This window comes from Panthera leo, chromosome C2, assembly GCF_018350215.1.
Source record: "Panthera leo isolate Ple1 chromosome C2, P.leo_Ple1_pat1.1, whole genome shotgun sequence".
In the NCBI taxonomy this organism is placed as follows: Eukaryota; Metazoa; Chordata; class Mammalia; order Carnivora; family Felidae; genus Panthera; species Panthera leo.
In genome coordinates, this window is record NC_056687.1 from 110,920,324 (window position 1) to 110,938,739 (window position 18,416).

General features: G+C 37.2%; 1 long non-coding RNA gene across 1 annotated transcript; it reads right to left on the bottom strand.

Moving 5' to 3' along the window:
* Nucleotides 1-3,013: 3,013 nt before the first annotated feature.
* Nucleotides 3,014-10,210, bottom strand: LOC122198740. Its single transcript, XR_006193127.1, has 2 exons — nt 10,105-10,210; nt 3,014-3,276 (listed from the first exon to the last, which is right to left on the bottom strand). It is a non-coding gene; the product is annotated as an uncharacterized LOC122198740 (long non-coding RNA).
* Nucleotides 10,211-18,416: the final 8,206 nt, after the last annotated feature.

Genomic DNA, 18,416 nt, shown 5'->3' on the forward strand with positions numbered 1-18,416 from the left:
ATGCCGCCTGTGGGAACTCATTCAGACTGTCTTTTTGTACCTTTGACATATTCTCATCATTTTTTGAGAATTTCCCTATTTCTGGCATAAAAAAATCTCCTGTTCATCTTGTACCTTTACTGCTGCTGCTGTCAAGGAATCAGCGATTCTCAAAAAGCCCTCATTTCTTTTAATGGGGAATGGTATTTGGCCTGATTGATTTTTGAAGTTGACATCATGGAGGTCAATCATGTCCTTTAACAACTCATCTCCTGGTTTAAGTAAAAAAAGCTAGAACTTAAAAAGTATTAGGTTTCATCCAGAATGGAAATACTCTGGGCTTGATTTTTAATTTTTTTTTCTTAGGCTTAGGAAGTAAATGTGAGAAATGAATCCATAGCAACAAAATGTACTGAAGTGTGTATCAAAGAAACATTTTAATTACCACATAAAATACTACAAAACAAATCAATTTGATTAGAAACCTAGCATTTTGAGTTGGAAATCACTGATTCCATTGAATACTGCAAATAAAAATATAAGCTGTATTTTGGAATTCTTCAAGAAAGTCAAGATTGCTCAGCTTGAAAATAGTACATAAACACAAACTCAAAATATGATTTTAAATACACAATATGAAAGTCAATAAGAAAAAAACAATTATGAGATATGAAATTTAAAACTCTAGTATCTGGCATATTATAGCTGCCAACATTTTTATTGAATGAATTTAAGAGATTTAAGAAAAAGATAGCCACTCATAAGAATCCAAATAAAACCATGCATATGAAAAGTATAAAACTGCATAAGTATTTGTAGTAGAATGCTACATATGTCCTCCCTACCTGAATACTGTGTGGTCAATTTCCGATGTAAATACCATTTCTTTTAAATTTTGAGGTGTGTGTGTGTGTGTGTGTGTGTGTGTGTGTGTGTGTGTGTGTGTTTTAACAGGCAGTGGAGAAAGCAAAAAATACAGATGATGCCCAACATGGTATTACAAAAGCAGACTGGACTTCACGTTGTCTTTGCTCAAGAAAAGGAGGCCAGCCTAAACCAGAGCATCCGGGCAGTGGCTTTTCTTTGTGAAACCAGCCTGTGGCAATACCTATTCTCCAGCCGTGAGGCAATTAAATATCTAAGAATGGACCATCCTTCAATTGCTTCGCAAGTGTGAAATCAGCGCTGAGCATGTTCTAACTCACCATATGTGGTAATTAAATGTAGGAACTCACACTTCTGTGTGGCCATAAAACCTCTATTTGGGGAGGGAGGCCGCAAGATCTGCAGTTAGCCAGCCTGAGATCAGATAGCGATATGGGAGACATACCTAGCTTCACGCACTTACAAACACGTCCTCATACACTCCCTCGGTTTATTTCAGAGTCCCCAGGCTTCTCAGCTACTGCATGTAATAGTGAGAAAGAAATTTAGATCAAAAGAGACCGCAGGGCAAGACAGGAGTCCAAGAGCATGACTGGACTGGAGTTTCCAGGTCCTGCTATTTCCTTTCAAGTAATGAAATAAGTGAACATAAAAGAAGAGACCAGGTTAAAAAACAGAAAGGAGGCTGGGCAAGAAGCAGCAATAAGACACCAGCTAGGAAGGATCAAGGTTAGCTCTGCCAGACCTGCTGAGTCTTGCTCATTTAGAGGGAGGCTTCCTCCTATCGGTAAAACTACAGAGCTTTAAAAAAAGTTGTTTTTTTTTTTTTTTTCTAGTGCTCAAGGAGACCGTAGCATACGACAGGAAAATATTTCAGGATCCAATTGTGACTGATGGAAATATCCCTCAGACAAATGGTCTCAGCTGGAGGAGCTATTTATTAACTGGACTCACTGTGAGCAGCACCTCTCATCAGGCATTCAGCAGGAAATGAAGCCTTCCAGGAGGACTCAACCCAGCAGGAAGCTGCAGCTTGTGAGAAGAAATACCTGATTTACCTGCCCCCAAAAAGTGGTAATTCTGGCAACACAGCCGATAAACCCTAACTGCATTTTGAAACGGAATGGGGAGGAATCAACCCAGAGCAAAGCGGGGCCCAGAAGCTGCAAGGCTGGCTCTCCCCTCTATACTTGGGGATCTAGTTGAGGCCCCTGGGTGGCTCAGTTGGTTGGGTGTCCGACTTCGGCTCAGGTCATGATATCACGGTCCGTGGGTTCGAGCCCCGAGTCAGGCTCTGTGCTGACAGCTCAGAGCCTGGAGCCTTTTTCGGATTCTGTGTCTCCCTCTCTCTCTGACCCTCCCCCATTCATGCTCTGTCTCTCTCTGTCTCAAAAAATAAATAAACATTAAAAAAAATTATACTTGGGGATCTAGAGAAGGGAAACCTTGCCACACTGGCTCATCGCCTGCCACGTTCCCAAGAGAATCAGCGGGCCTGAAGGGAAGCTGGGGATGACTCAAGATGACCTGACACCCTGCACCATAGCCCTGCAAAGTGTCTATCTTTGCATAGTCTAGCCAGCACGAAATTCCAAGGGAGGCAGGGAATCCCTGTGGGGTGGAAGGAAGTGACAAGAGAGATCAAGTTAACCGTCAAGTCATGACCTGGTGAGTAAGCTTGAGAGTCTTCCATTTATTGTTTGACTTGAACTCCCTAGGAAAGAAGAGAACAAGTTGGCATTGTCTCATCACAGAGACCATATAACACGACTCACTGTCACGCTTTCTGTCCCTGCCTCTGATTACATTTATGGTGGATACTTGTGGAGGCTGGCTCCTGTCGCTATTTCTTTTATACTTGTAATACATTTACAAAATAAAATCTACATCCCACACACCCATCGCCCTCAGCTCATCATCTACCAATTCCTCACTCCCCTATGTCTTCCCCTACATATGAGACAAGTAAATGAGTGAGAGAAGCGTTCCATTTTTCAAACAACTTGCGGAGTATTAAAGGACGAAGGCTGTTTCAGTCCATTTCCTATATTTTTTATAGCTACAACATAATTATCCTTGATGTTCATAATGGAGGTCTGCACAACTGCAAATTCTACATCACGAAGGACTAAATTATATTCATTGTAGATGTATTGCTATTCATTTTATTGCATTCAAATTTTTGACAATCCATGTGTAACATATTCGGTGGTAGTGATAATAGAGTGGAAAACCCCATTCTTCAAGTAAGCTTCCTGAATCAATTACTGAAGAAACAGGGGAGAACAATGATGGTCTGGAGTTCCTTTGGGAGGGCTATTTTACACATAGGATGAATACAGAGCAGCTCTTCTTAAGGTCTTTGTGTGGATGAGCAAGGCCAGAATTCTCATTCTTTGCTTGAATCTTTAACTTTAGAAGAAAGGTAAAGAACGATCATTTTGAAAATGCTGTTCCAAGGGTAAGTACTCTCTGTAATTATAAACCTCAATTCTTGCTGCCATTATTAATTTTTGTATATATTCTCATGAGACAGGGACGGGATGAGAGTCAACCGTAGCATTTGAAAATAATTGAGTAAACTGAGGGATCACCAAATATGCTTTTTCAAAGTAAGGGAAGAGAAGGCTAAACTTGTCTGGCTTGATTGCCTGGCTTGGAATGGGAAGTGAAAACTGGATTTAATTACAAAAATAGTCAATATTGGCATCAGAAAGTAATGAAAATTTAACGTTAAGCCTAGTGCATAGAATTACAGACCTGCGCTTTTCTTAAATAGCTACCAATTGCATGAAAACCTTTAAGAGAACCTCCAAGCAAATTTTCAATCACAGAATTAGTGCAACAAAGGCTAATTACGCTTTTACCTCTTCTTTGAGTCTTGTGTATACATAGGCACTTAACACCAACAACCATGCAAGCTGTTCTAGAAGTCAATATGTGAAGAGGTGCAAGTTTTTAGTTGATTCAACCAAGCAGATCTTACCAGGGGGGAACCAAATTTAGAATGTTAAAGGTACATATGTGTTGTTGAAAAGTCAAAGGCAAGATTTTCCTTCTCATAATTTACTATTGTTGGAAAAACTATAGGTGATATTTAAATTTTGACAACAGGATTTAAAAAATGTTTACAAATGCTAGTGGAGAGGGCTGGAGTCACAGCTCAACCTCTCCTTGCCCTGGGAAGTCTTCATAAACTTTCAAAGCAATGCTCTCAAATTCAACCTATTATTGGCCACAGAGTTCCTTAGGGCAAAGTTTTCACACATCTCTGAGACAGTTGGTGAATCCCAGTTACCTTTGAAGTGAGATGCCCGAAGTCAATAACCAGGTTGACCTGGTGTGGTCCTGTCTTCACATTCACAAGCAGGTGAAAGGAAGAGTGACACCACTTGTGTAGACAGAGATTTTGTGCTAAAAGCTGGGAGCCGAGCAAGTGAAGCTTTGCTGTCCTGTCCGTTGCCTTCTGTTTCTTTTCTATGGCAGAGGGATTCTAGACTTCAATTCAAGGTTAGGAATGATTGAAAACTGAAACCAGTCCTCCAGATAAATAGGCTCAAAGTATTAGGCAACTTCATAATTCATAAAAATAATAGTTTAGTAAGTAGTGTTAATATGGACTTGAAGAAATTATAAATAAGATACTGTTAAATGTTACTGTTTATTAAAAACATTAGTCAATCCTTTGAAAACTTTGGGTTCTCAAGAATTCTGTTTGCTTTAAAACTGCCCAAATTTCCATTTTGAATTTTCTGCTAAACTTCATTTTGTCTCACTAATGCTAAAACGTGAATTTCAAAATGTGGATTTAATGTAGCCAGCTCTCATATATTTGTCCCTAAAAGTAGTCATGTAGGGATATGATGTTAAACTTCAGGTCCTGATTTTGCTTAAAAATCATGTCTATGTTAAAGTAGTTACAACACTGAGAACTGTGACTGTAGATTATTTTTAAACTCTTATTTGTTCTTCCTTGTGTTTTATCATCATACATTTATAATTTGTATAGTCACATAAAAATATGTTAATAAAAAATGTCCAGTGCTGAGCCAAATCCTGAAAAGAGGCTTTACCCTGCCCATGAGCACATTTAGAGGTTCCCCGTGCAAAGAACAGCAGACATGGAATATACACATTATTTAGCAAGTATTTCCTAAGAGCCCTGTTGTATGTCAGATGCTGCGTGAAGTCCTAGGTAGTTATGGAGCCACCTTAACTACATCTCCTCTTTCGAAAACACTCTCTTTCCACAGCTTTTCCCCTTCAGAAGAGGAACAACATCAGTAATTACTACCTAGACCCAAACTTCAAATCTATGAAAGCCTCTACCAAAATATAAAATAAGATCTCCAAAGGAATTGAACGCTAGATCAAAACTAGGGCAAAGCAAAGTAAAAATAATCTAAAATAAGTATGTATCCAGAAGTGTTGTGTTTATTAGTGTTACTTTTTTAAGGAAGAACTAAAAAAAGGAGAACAGTTTTTATTAAGTATCAACTTTCTGCCAGGCATTAAGCATTGCAATTTATAAATTGAAAATAATTTAATCCTCACGATAGTTGTGTAATATACATCATTACTTATTTTTCTAATGAAAAAACGGTCCCAGAAAGCTTAAGAAACTTGCCCACATCACCGAGCTGATGAAAACAGAGCTAGGATTATAATCTACTTGTTCTGATTTCAAAAGCAAACTGAATTGGTCAGTTTCTTAAACTAATAAAATGAGGAGTAAGAGGGTCATGATCTAAGAAACTTGCCCACATCACCAAGCTGATGAAAACAGAGCTAGGATTATAATCTACTTGTTCTGATTTCAAAAGCAAACTGAATTGGTCAGTTTCTTAAACTAATAAAATGAGGAGTAAGAGGGTCATGATCTAAGAAACTTGCCCACATCACCAAGCTGATGAAAACAGAGCTAGGATTATAATCTACTTGTTCTGATTTCAAAAGCGAACTGAATTGGTCAGTTTCTTAAACTAATAAAATGAGGAGTAAGAGGGTCATGATATAAAGTACTAAATACTAGATAAGTAGAAACGATAATCATTAGGGAAAAGTTTCTGGTTTAAAATTTTTTCCTCAATCACTTCTTTTACCAAGGCAACCAAAGAAACAGAAACTAAGTGAGTAGTTTTGGCCTTTCTCTGTCCTTTGGTAAATAATGTCTTAGGGATCTTGAACCCACAATACTAGAGCAGAACAGAGGCTGGAGTTTAAGCTCCCAGCTAACTAGCTAACTCACACACACACACACACACACACACACACACACACAGATAGATTAAGAGTGTTGCATGATAAAATTGCATAAAATATTAACACCTCTTGCTTTAATTAATAATCCCTTCTGATAGTCACTTCAACTTAAAAAGCTGGGCTTTATAAGACACTGAAACTAAAAAACAACAGCAACAAAACTTGAGCTTCACTCATATAAGTTCTCAATAATTAAGAAGTATTATGTGACTCAAATGTTAAAATGCAGATAAATTCCAAATATCTGGTCCAGCCATACTCTTTTAAACTCCAATTGTTTGTTTTTATTGGGAATCCATTTCATTTGGCCACTAAGTATGTGATTCCCTTTTTGGAATCTATTCCAAAGTCTGTTCCCTTTCTGGAATATAAATTTCCTATTTTAAAACAATGTGGATTGTTTTAAGATAAATAAATAAGTAAATAAATAAATAAAATTCAATGAATCTGAAAACAGTAAGCCTATCTCTTTTATTCTGATTTTCTATGTCAGTGTATGGAAAAAAAAAATAAGAGTTTCATTTGTTCCAGAACTTTGTTCATACTGCATTCTATTGCATGATCAAGAAACATAAGTACAATATCTTTTGGAACGTTTAATTCAGTTATATTATCACATATTTGAAAATGGACTTTATCATCTTGATATACTACCCAGAGCTTGGGGTGGAGAAAGGCCTCAAGGAAGGCCTGGTGTTCTCACAAATGCCATCAATCTCGCCTCCTGCCATTCTCAACTCTTCTACCATCAAGGACAGAGAGCGAGCTCAGGCTCATCCATTTAGCACATATCCCTCTAGCAACATGTTGTCATTTCCCTTCTCCTTTGACACAACACTTACTGTTCCTTAAAATGTATTCCACCTGGAGGAGTAAGGCATTTGCCATTTGACTATAGAAAGCTACAGTGTTTCTCTCAAAGATGGTATCATCGTTATTGGCATTTGGGACTTATTTAAGCAGGACTCACTGGCTGGGAAGTCATTTAGCAACCCTGACCCTGGGGTACTGAATGCCAGCGATCCCCCTTCCCAACTGCAACAACAAATTCAGTAGAATAAAATGCCACAATATATATATTTGCACAAACCCCTCAGGAGACAGTATTTCCCTAACTGCCAATCACTAATTTAAGCCAACTGCCTCACTAAGCCACAGATAAATGAGCAACTTGCTCAAGATCATAGAGATAATGAATATTTTTTAAAAATGTACTCTTCTTCATATCAAGAAAAGATTTTCAGTGCATAACTGGACAGTTATTTGAAGTACTTCTTCCAGTTATGCATATGGTTTTGAAAGTAAATATTAACTTTTATGACAGTAAGTGAAAGGCAGAAAAGTAGGCACTGTTGTAATGTTTACTTAAAGGAATTAATATCAAATATCTGTGATGTGTATGATATAAACAATATTCCCTTAGAGCAATGATTCTCAAAGTGAGATCTTCAAAGCCTTCAGGTCTCTGAGACCCTTTCAGGGCCCCAATGAAGCCAAAACTATTTTTATAATAATACTAAAACATTTTTTGCCTTTTTACTATGTCAATACTTAAACTGAAGGTGCCAAAAATAAAAAAAAAAATAGTTGGGAAAAATTTTGTGCTAGTGTCTTAGCACAAATCAAGGCAATGACACCAAATTGGGCTTACTAGTAGTCATTGTATTTCATACTACCAGAGAGATAGAAAGAGAGACAGAGGAAATTTGATAACATCTGTGTGATTCTTCAACAAAGTAAGAACCATGCTAGGAGAAATTTTCAAAGGCTTTTGCAAGATTTACTACCGTTGAGTCAATAAAAATAACTAAAATTAATTTTCATGTTGACTTTTAAAAAGACACAGTCATTGACAAATTTCTAAGGTTTTCACATTTTATGGGAAAATTTAGTCAAAACTTCACTACTTCCTGGCATCTCCTTCAAAGTTCATTGATTGGGGTCCTAGAAAAAAGCTTCAGCTACCTCGACAGCTCTTTTACCACTCTGTGATATCACTGTAGGTGAACACTTTAACTCTTACAAAGGAGAGAGAAATTCTACTCTTCAGGTTACATAAGGCTTCGTGAGAGGTCATACAGTGTTGCACCCATAGCCAGAATGCCTTTACTTAAGACCTATGTGTTTGTAAACTTAACTTCCCTTGACTCAGCTTACTTATTTGTAAAATAGTGCCAACATCCAGGTAAATTGTTTGGAAGAATAGTGGCATATAGAAATACTCAGTAAGTACTAGCTCTTATTTTAAGAATAAATTAAGGAAAACACAACTTTCAAGAATGAATCCATATTTGAATTATAGAAATGTAGAGATCATCTATAAATATTATGTTCACTATGGGACATTTGCAAGGACAGATTGTGTAGAAGGGCCCAATGATTTGAAGATCTAGAAATTAATATGTAATGAGAAGTTTGTATCTAATCAATAGTTGCAAAAACATTTTTACAAATTCTAAGTGTGAAGAATGTCTTCATTCTTAGGTAAATGAATACCAATATTATTTTTAGAGATTTTAGTCTCTGGACTACCTTTAATATATAATGAATTAAAGGTAAACTTCATGAGTTAAAGTTAAAAGCCAAATTACTATGCACATCAATTTTTAAGAATATCAATCTGGGGCGCCTGGGTGGCGCAGTCGGTTAAGCGTCCGGCTTCAGCCAGGTCACGATCTCACGGTCCGTGAGTTCGAGCCCCGCGTCAGGCTCTGGGCTGATGGCTCAGAGCCTGGAGCCTGTTTCCGATTCTGTGTCTCCCTCTCTCTCTGTCCCTCCCCCGTTCATGCTCTGTCTCTCTCTGTCCCAAAAATAAATAAACGTTGAAAAAAAAAAAAAAAAATTTAAAAAAAAAAAAAAAAAAAAAAAGAATATCAATCTATACATTTGATTGTGTATTTATCTGTAGCAGATATATTTTACCAGGTATTTTCAGCCTACATAAAAAATTAATATGATTCGTCATCTCAAAGTATTATACACTGTCATATTATAAGTGTTTTCTACCTTGCTATGTTTCCACTCTTTGTCTTACCAAATGACTTCAATTTGTCAACACTAAAGAAAAACATAACAAAAACCTTTCCTAGTCAGTATTCTTGTTAATATAGCACATTAAAATGCACCTTCTGTATCATAGGAACATAGCATGCTGCTATTAGAGATCACATTAATTTTAATAGACAAAAACAAAAAGAAGCACATATAAAACTTGGTATACAATATTTTTTATGTAACCAAATGTTTCAGTATCACTATAGATAAAATTTGATATAATCTTGACCTTATCACATTTTAGATTATAACATATATGCACTGCTCTCAGCAATGAACATAAATTCCATCTTTCTGCTCTGTACCTTGTATACACCACATAAATGATAAGCTGGTTCTGAGGGGGGGGGGATTGTTATATTGCTTTCTCATCCTTCGGATGAGCATATTTTAGGCCTGAGTGTTACACCCTGTCACCTTGAATAAATGATTAATAATTTTTAGCGTTACTGAAACTACTTCCGTTATTGATGACCGCTCGTTTGGTTTGCAAACTTTAAAGTTATGGTGGTGAACTGTTTAAAGTTATGGCTTATCTTTGCCAAAAACCGCTAACAAATTAAAAAGCAACATTCTTGGGAGCTGCTGAATATTCCCCCTTCCTAAAATTCAACAGAGACATGACTAGTGGAAGCACAAGATGTTCCAAAGAACTATCACATGGAACAGTAGGAGAGTCTCCATTTCAACTTTTACAAATAAGCATTTGAGCCAAAGCCTGACCTGCAGATATCAAACAAAGGAGTATCTATATATTCCTTAAAAAATAAAGGCCTGATTCTTAAAATCATTTCTTTTTCTTTTTATAAATACTCTTATTACTCTAGTACTTTAGTTACATAAATGAATTTTCAAAAAGAATGACATACATATTGCTATATCAACACCCTAAACATGGTGTGAAAACAATATAAGAACATTGACCTGAATGATGTTTAGAGAAAAGTTAAATATATTAAATCTATGTTGCAGACATGTTTTTTATAGCCTGGCATGTCTCCAGAGCTCCTCTCCCCTGCCATTCTGAATCTTTGTCCTTCTGGAGTGGTAACCTCAAACCTGAATCCAAAAGAGGCATGTGAGAATTCCAAATTCTAGTAGCAAAAGCCACAATGATGCATTTAGCCAGAGCCAATCAGAATGAATCCCAATCACTGGCTGGGATTATGAAAAAATCTACAGTAGCAGGATAAATGACTGCCCAAGAATAAAGCCAATCAAGAAGCATGCAGTGATGACCTCTGGAGAATGAGAAATTGAATCCTGAACCATTATTTGAGGACCTAGATTTATCACTGCTCAAATTCAAATCACCTCTGAACTTCTTTAGTCACATAAGAAAATAATTCTCTTTTGTGTTTTAAGGGACTTTAAGTTGGTTTCTACTGCTTGCAAGGCAAAGCACCCTCATTAACATGATCTATTACTCTAGCTATTTAAAGAAGAAAAAATAGGGGCACCTGGGTGGCTCAGTCGGTTAAGCAGCCGACTTCAGCTCAGGTCATGATCTCGCGGTCCGGGAGTTTGAGCCCCGCGTCGGGCTCTGTGCTGACAGCTCAGAGCCTGGAGCCTGTTTCAGATTCTGTGTCTCCCTCTCTCTGACCCTCCCCTGTTCATGCTCTGTCTCTCTCTGTCTCAAAAACAAATAAAACGTTAAAAAAGATTTTTATAAAAAAAAAATAAAGAAAAAAAAGTCTCAGGGCACCTGAGTGGTTCAGTTGTTTAAGTGTCAGACTTTGGCTCAGGTCATGATCTTGTGGTTTGTGAGTTTGAGCCCCATGTGCCTTGTGCTGACAGCTAAGAACCTGGAGTCTGCTTTGGATTCTGTGTCTCCCTCTCTCTCTGCCCCCTCCCCACATGTGCTCTCTCTCTCTCTCAAAAATAAATAAACATGAAAAAAATTTTTTTAAATAAAATATAAATAAATAAATAAATAAACATTAAAAAAATTTAAAAAAATCTTTATACTCCATATAGATGAGTTTGTGATGAACCTGATTCCCCAAATACTCCAGGGGATTGTAAATCATTTTAAAGTTTTGGAAAGCAATATGAATATAATGACCTATATACATATTATGTTCTAGTATTTTGCTTAAGAATACAATATGGCAGGTGAATAATTATTAAATGCAGTGTAATATGCCTCAAAATATTAAATGCAACAATCTAAATCTTAACTATAGCACAATAAATAAACATATGATAGTATATTAATACCATATTATGCAAATCTTAAGTTATAAAGATTATGCAAAAAAAAGAAATATTTGTGATATAATATTAAGTAAAAAGGATAAAAAACATTGTACTTATTATAATAATTACAGCTATATAAAATGATATATGGATGGAGACAGTGATTCTCAACTGTGGTTCCATATTAGAACCTCCTGGGGAGTGTTGTTAAAAATGTAAAAAGTGTTGACGTCTTAGAAATTCTGATTAAATTGGTTTGGGATGGTCATTGGTATTTTTCTAAAGCTCTCTAGGCGATTCTTATGTGCCACCATTAATAGAAGTTTTAGAATAAGAAAAAAAAAAAGAATAGTAAGCCCCTCCCAGTAAGTCAAGACATAGTTCATTTTTATACATTCACTTATTCACAACTTGTCATATTCACATACTCATAAATTCTTCTTTGTGTTGGCATTTCTTATCCATGGTTAAACCTGAAAACGGTTCAGGTTTTGATAGTTTCTCTAGTAGCTGAGGAAAAAAATGGCAGCTTAATTATGTCCTAGAGTAGAACAGAGGAAAAAAGGATGGTTGGGGAGCCTATTTTCAGGTATAAATTAATTGCTGGATACACCAAAACCTGACATATCCCAGTCTCTTGTGTTAATAATTTTAATGGTTTTCCTATGGTATTTGCTACTTGGACTTTTTTTTTTTAAAGCAGGTGGCCTGCTGTGTGATTTGCATATGTGTACATGGATTTCCTCTTATCTCCTAGTGTCTCTGTCCTAAGTCTCTTTTGTTGGACCATTCTCCACTCAAGGTTAGAGAAACCCAAAGTTCAGGCCTCAGCTCTTCACACCCTCACCCAGCCTGGGTGATGGATGCACATATGACTTTCAACTATCTATCTCCAGGCCTGACCTCTTCCCTGAACTCCATACAGCCAGCTGCCTCCTCAGCATCTCCATTTGAATGTCTAATAAGCATCTTGACCTAAAGCAGAGCCAAACTCCTAGTTTTCCCCCCCAGACTTAATTGTCCCTGAGTGTTCTCCATGTCACCATTCACCTATCTGAACCAACCATCAGTCTCATCCTTGATTCTCGGTCTCAACACTTGTCCAGTTCATCAGCAAATCCCTTTGGTTCTACCTTAAAAGTACATCTTGGGTTCAATTCACTTCCCATCAATTTCAATTTATTCCAAGCCATCAGGATCTAATAGCCAGCCTGCTTTTACTCATGTCCCCCATTGTGTAAATTAGGTCAGATAATTTTTTTTTCTAGCTGATAGCCCTCCAGTGGTTTTCTATCACAATCAAAATAAAATCTATATCTTCACCCAGCTGGCCAGGCTCTGTATGATCTGGACTTTGTCTCCCCTGCTCTCCCATGACTCACAGAGCTGCAGGCTTCATAAGCCTTCCATGCTGTTCCTCACGGGCACCAAGCCTTTTCTAGCCTCAGGGTATTTTCTCTCCTGCCTAAATTTCTCTGTCCTCAGATTTCTGTGTGCCTCAGCATCTCATACTTCTCCCCAGTGTCTATCAAAGTTCACCTTCTCAGAGAGGCCTTCCCTGAACACCTATCAAAAAGATATCAAAAAGAGAAGATCCTTGAAAATCATCCAAAAGATTCCTCACCACCCACATCCCTTTCCATCCCTTTAAGATGCTTAATTTTTCTTGATGGTACTTACTGCTATCAGTGTCACATATGTATCTGCTATTGTCTGACTTCCTCATACTCTCCATGAAAATGGGGATTTGATGAGTTTTATTTGCTGCTTTATCCTCCAGCTTTAGAACAGTACCTGGCACATAGTAGGCAGTCAATAAATATTTGTGGAACTAATGAATCAATACAAAAACAATGAATCAGTGATACACACACACACACACACACACACACACATATAAGTATATATATTTTTTAGGACAGTATAATTTTTTAGGACAGTTTTAGATTTACAGCAAAATTGATCATGTTTTTGAGTTACAGAGAGTTCCCATATATCCCCTGCCCTATATATCCCCACATATGCAGTCTCCCCCACTACGTACATTTGGTACCTAAGTGGTACTTTTTTTTTTTTTTTAAACTTCCCAGCAGTTTTTTCTTCTAATTTTATTTTTTTAAATTTACACCCAAATTAGCATATAGTGCAACAATGCCCTCCAGTAACCCTGTTTGTTCTCCACATTTAATCTCTTACGTTTTGTCCCTCTCGCTGTTTTTATATTATTTTTGTTTCCCTTCCCTTATGTTGATCTATTTTGTCCCTTAAAGTCCTCATATGAGCAAAGTCATGATATTTGGCTTTCTCTGAATGACTAATTTTGCTTAGCATAATGCCCTCCTGTTCCATCCACACAGTTGCAAATGGCAAGATTTCATTCTTTGTGTATATATATACCACATCTTCTTTATCCATTCATCCACTGATGGACATTTGAGCTCTTTCCATACTTTGGCTATTGTTGATAGTGCTGCTATAAACATGGGGGTGCTTGTGTCCCTTCGAAACAGCACACCTGTATCCCTTGGATAAATGCCTAGTAGTGCAATTGCTGGGGCATAGGATAGTTCTATTTTTAGCTTTTTGAGGAACCTCCATATTGTTTTCCAGAGTGGCTGCACCAGCTTGCATTCCCACCAGCAGTGCAAAAGAGATCCTCCTTCTCCTTATCCTCACCAACATCTGTTGTTGCCTGAGTTGTTAGGTTAGCCATTCTGACAGGGGTAAGTAAGGTGGTATCTCATTGTGGTTTTGATTTATATTTCCCTGATGATGAGTGATGTGGAGCATTTTTTCATGTGTCAGTTGGCCATCTGGAAGTCTTCTTTGGAGAAGTGTCTATTCATGTCTTTTGCCCATTTGTTCACTGGATTATTTCTTTTTTGGGTGTTGAGTTTGATAAGTTCTTTATAAATGTTGGATACTAACCCTTTATCTGATATGTCGTTTGCAAATATATTCCCCATTCTGTTGGTTGCCTTTTGTTTTTGCTGATTGTTTCCTTTGCTGTGCAGAAGATTTTATTTTGATGAGGTCCCAGTAGTTCATTTTTGCTTTTGTTTCCCTTGCCTCCGAGATGTGTTGAGTAAGAAGTTGCTGCGGCCAAGATCAAAGAGGTTTTTGCCTGCTTTCTCCTGGAGGATTTTGATGGCTTCATGTCTTACATTTGGGTCTTTCATCCATTTTGAGTTTATTTTTGTGTATGGTGTAAGAAAGTGGTCCAAGTTCTACTTCTGCATGTTGCTGTCCAGTTTTCCCAGCACCACTTGCTGAAGAGACTGTCTTTATTCCATTGGATATTCTTTCCTGCTTTGTCAAAGATTAGTTGGCCATACGTTTGTGGGTCCATTTCTGGGATCTCTATTCTGTTCCGTTGATCTGAGTGTCTGTTCTTGTGCCAGTCCCATAATATCTTGATGATTACAGCTTTGTAGTATAGCTTGAAGTCTGGGATTGTGATGCCTCCTGCTTTTTCTTTTTCAAGATTACTTTGGCTATTTGGGGTCTTTTCTGGTTCCATACAAATTTTAGAATTGTTTGTTCTAGCTCTGTGAAGAATGCTGGTATTATGTTGATAGGGATTGCATTAAATATGTAGATTGCTTTGAGTACTATCGACATTTTAACAACATTCATTCTTCCTATCCAGGAGCATGGAATCTTTCCTTTTTTTGTGTGTCTTCTTCAATTTCTTTCATAAGCTTTCTACAGTTTTCAGTGTATAGATTTTTCACCCCTTTGGTTAGGTTTATTCCTAGGTATTTTATGGTTTTTGGTGCAATTGTAAATGGGATTGATTCCTTGATTTCTATTTCTGTTGCTTCATTGTTGGTGAATAGGAATGTAACCAATTTCTGTGCGTTGATTTTGTATCCTGCAACTTTGCTGAATTCATTAATCAGTTCTAGCAGTTTTTTGGTGGAGTCTTTTGGGTTTTTCATATAGAGTATCACATCATCTGCAGAGTGAAAGTTTGACCTCCTCTTGGCCCATTTAGATGGCCTTTTATTTCATTGTGTTGTCTGATTGCAGAGGCTAAGACTTCCAATACTATGTTGAATAACAGTGGTGAGAGTGGACATCCCTGTCTTGTTCCTGACCTTAGGGAGAAAGCTCTCAGTTTTTCCCCATTGAGGATGATATTAGCACTGGGTCATTCATACATGGCTTTTATTATCTGGAGGTGTGATCCTTTGATTCCTACTTTCTTGAGGGTTTTTATCAAGAAAGGATGTTGTATTTTGTCAAATGCTTTCTCTGCATCTATTGAGAGGATCACATATGGTTCTTGTCCTTTCTTTTATTGATGTGATGAATCACATTAATTGTTTTGCAGATATTGAACTGACCCTGCATCCCAGGTATAAATCCCACTTGGTCATGGTGAATAATTTTTTTAATGTATTCTTGGATCCAGTTGGCTAATATCTTGTTGTGGATTTTTGCATCCATGTTCATCAGGGAAATTGGTCTATAGTTCTCCTTTTTAGTGGGGTCTCTGTCTGGTTTTGGAATTAAGGTAATGCTGGCCTCATAGAAAGAGTTTGGAAGTTTTCCTTCCATTTCTATTTTTAGGAACACCTTCAAGAGAATAGGTGTTACCTCTTCCTTAAATGTTTGGTAGAATTCCCCTGGAAAGCCATCTGGCCCTGGACTCTTGTTTTTTGATTACAATTTGATTTCTTTACTGGTTATGGGTCTATTCAACTTTTCTATTTCTTCCTGTTTCAGTTTTGGTAGTGTATATGTTTCTAGGAATTTGTCCATTTCTTCCAGATTGCCCATTTTATTGGCATATAATTGCTCGTAATATTCTCTTATTGTTGTTTTTATTTCTGCTATGTTGGTTGTGATCCCTTCTCTTTCATTCTTGATTTTATTTATTTGGGTCCTTTCCTTTTTATTTTTGATCAAACTGGCTAGTGGTTTATCAATTTTGTTAATTCTTTCAAAGAACCAGCTTTGGGTTTCATTGATCTGTTCTACTGTTTTGTTTTTTTTGTTTTTTTTTTTTGTTTTTTTTTTTATTTCTATAGCATTAGTTTCTGCTCTAATCTTTATCATTTCCTGTATTCTGCTGGTTTTGGGTTTTATTTGCTGTTCTTCTTCCAGCTCTTTAAGGCGTAAGGTTAGGTTGTATATTTGAGATCTTTCTTACTTCTTTAGGAAGGCCTGAATTGCTGTATGCTTTCCTCTTATGACCACCTTTGCGGCTTCCCAGAGGTTTCGGGTTGTGGTGTTATCATTTTCATTGGCTTCCATATACTTTTTAATTTCCTCTTTAACTTCTTGGTTGGCCTGTTGATTCTATAGAAGGAAGTTTTTTAGTCTCCAAATATTTGTTACCTTTCCAAATTTCTTCTTGTGGTTGATTTTGAGTTTCATAGTGTTGTGTTCTGAAAATATGCACGATATGATCTTGGTCTTTTTGTATTTGCTGAGGGCTGATTTGTGTCCCAGTATGTGGTCTATTCTGGAGAATGTTCCATGTGCACTGGAGAAGAATGTATATTTTGCTGCTTTAGGATTATATGTTCTGAATATATCTGTTAAGTCCATCTGGTCCAATGTGTCATTCAAAGCCATTGTTTCCTTGTTGAGTTTTTGATAGATGATCTGTCCATTGCTGTGAGTGTAGTGTTGAAGTCTCCTACTATTATGGTATTACTATCAATGGGTGCTCTGATATTTGGTGCATCGGGGTTTACAATTGTTAGGTCTTCTCGTTGGATAGACACCTTGATTATGATATAATGCCCTTCTGCATCTCATGATACAGTTTTTATTTTAAAATCTAGATTGTCTGATATAAGTATGGCTACTCCGGCTTTCTTTTGTTGACCATTAGCATGATAGATGGTTCTCCATCCCTTTATTTTCAATCTGAAGGTGTGTTTAGGTCTAAAGTGGGTCTCTTGTAAACAGCATATAGATGGGTCTTGTTTTCTTATCCATTCTGTTACCCTATGTCTTTTGATTGGAGCATTGAGTCCATTGATGTTTACAGTGAGTACTGAAAGATAAGAATTTATTGCCATTATGTTGCTTGTAGAGTTGGAGTTTCTGGTAGTGTTTTCTGGTCCTTCCTAATCTTTGTTGCTTTCGGTATTTATTTATTTATTTATTTATTTACTTATTTATTTATTTTTTCATCTTTTCTCCCCTCAGAGAATCCCCCTTAAAATTTCTTGCAGGGCTGGGGTGCCTGGGTGGCTCAGTCGGTTAAGTGTCTGACTTCAGCTCAGGACATGATCTCACGGCTTGTGAGTTCAAGCCCCATGTCAGGCTCTGTGCTGACAGCTCAGAACCTGGAGCCTGCTTCAGATTCTGTGTCTCCCTCTCTCTCTGCCCCTCCCCCTCTTGTGCTCTATCCCTCTCAAAAATAAATAAACATTAAAATTTTTTTTTAAAAATTCTTGCAGGGCTGGTTTAGTGGTCACAAACTCCTTTAGTTTGTCTGGGAAACTTTTTATCTCTCCTTCTATTTTGAATGACAGCCTTGTAGGATAAAGAATTCTTGGCTGCATATTTTTCTGATTCAGCACATTGAATATATCCTGCCACTCCTTTCTGGCCTGCCAAGTTTCTGTGGATAGGTCTGCTGCAAACCTTATCTGTCTTCCCTTGTAGGTTAAGGACTTTTTTCTCTTGCAGATTTCATGATTCTCTCCTTGCCTGAGTATTTTGTGAATTTGAGTATGATAGGCTTTGTTGATGGTCGATTTTTGTTGAATCTAATGGGGGTCCTCTGTGCTTCCTGGATTTTGATGTCTGTGTCTTTCCCCATGTTAGGAAAGTTTTCCACTATGATTTGCTCACATAACCCTTCTACCCGTTTCCTCTCTTCATCTTCTGGGACCCCAATGATTCTGATGTTGTTCCTTTTTAATGAGTCACTGATTTCTCTAATTCTTAAATTGTGCTCTTTTGCCTTAATCTCTCCCCTTTTTTCTGTTTCATTATTCTCCATAAGTTTGTCCTCTATATCACTGATTCTCTGTTCTGCCTCATGCATCCTTGCCGTCATGGCATCCAAT